This window comes from Fukomys damarensis, unplaced genomic scaffold (assembly GCF_012274545.1).
Source record: "Fukomys damarensis isolate Sample0158 unplaced genomic scaffold, DMR_v1.0_HiC HiC_scaffold_19, whole genome shotgun sequence".
In the NCBI taxonomy this organism is placed as follows: domain Eukaryota; kingdom Metazoa; phylum Chordata; class Mammalia; order Rodentia; family Bathyergidae; genus Fukomys; species Fukomys damarensis.
This window is the reverse complement of record NW_022900931.1, coordinates 63,221,563-63,222,651: the sequence shown is the minus strand read 5'-3', so window position 1 is coordinate 63,222,651 and position 1,089 is coordinate 63,221,563.

The following is a 1,089-nucleotide window of genomic DNA, read 5'->3' as shown; positions in this document are numbered from 1 at the left end:
AGCATCTGCCTGTGTTGCCTGGGCTGGCCCCAAACTCCTGGGCTCAAGCAATCCTCCTGCCCCAGCCTCCAAGTTGCTGGGATGACACAATCACGTCACTGCACCCAGATGGAAACATTTATTTAAAAACCTGGGCTGGCACTGACAAGGCTGAGGCAGGGAGATTGAGAGTTTGAGGCCAGCCTGTGTTACATAACAAGACCCTGTCTCTAAATAAATAAACACATACATAAACTGTAAACATTATTCAACGAATAACTGTAAATCATTCCAAAGCAATTTGTATTTTGTTTTTTTTTTCTTTTGCTACCAGGATTGAATTTAGGACCTTGTGGTCTGTTTTTTTTTTTTGTACCGGGAACCGAACTTGGGCCCTTGCGCTATTGGGCAGGCGGCCAAACCACTGAACCAAATCCCAGGACCCAAAAGCAATTTCCCAGCAGCCTGCCCCTTCTGGACCACTTTTGGTCCTCCCTGGCCCCGTCCCCTACAGGCCAGTCCTTATAAACTTTTTTTTTTTTTGGAAACAGGGTCTCGCCTTGTAGCTCAGGCTGGCCCTGAACTCACTATGCAGTCTAGGATGGCCTCGAACTCGAGAAGACGCTTGTGCCTCAGCCCCTGGAGTGCAGGGATTTCAGATGTGCGCCACCACGCCCCTCGAGGCGCTTTTTAGCCTACTTTGGGTACCCGGGGCCTTCCCGGGTCTCAGCCCCGCCCCTCTCTGGCAGTAGCGTTTGGAACGCACCGCAGCGAATCGGAGCTCGTGGGTTGGGCCCCGCCTTCTCAAGCCCCGCCCCCGTCCTTAATTGCGGGGTGCTCAGAACTGCGCGGCGTCCCTGGGGCTCTTTCCTTTGGTGCGGGTCACTATTTTCTTCAGTCCTGGGCCGCTACTCTCCCTACCCAGGGGCCTGGATGGAGTCTTAAATTCCTTCCTCCTGGAGTCCGCTTCCGGCCCTAGGCCTCGGTTTCCAGGACCCAGGATCCCCGCCTCCCGAAGCCGGACGTCCCGGATCTACGCCACCTGGGCGCTGCTGGCCACGGGCAGCCGAGGACCTCGGGTCTCAGCCAGCACCCAGAGCCGCGAAAGCC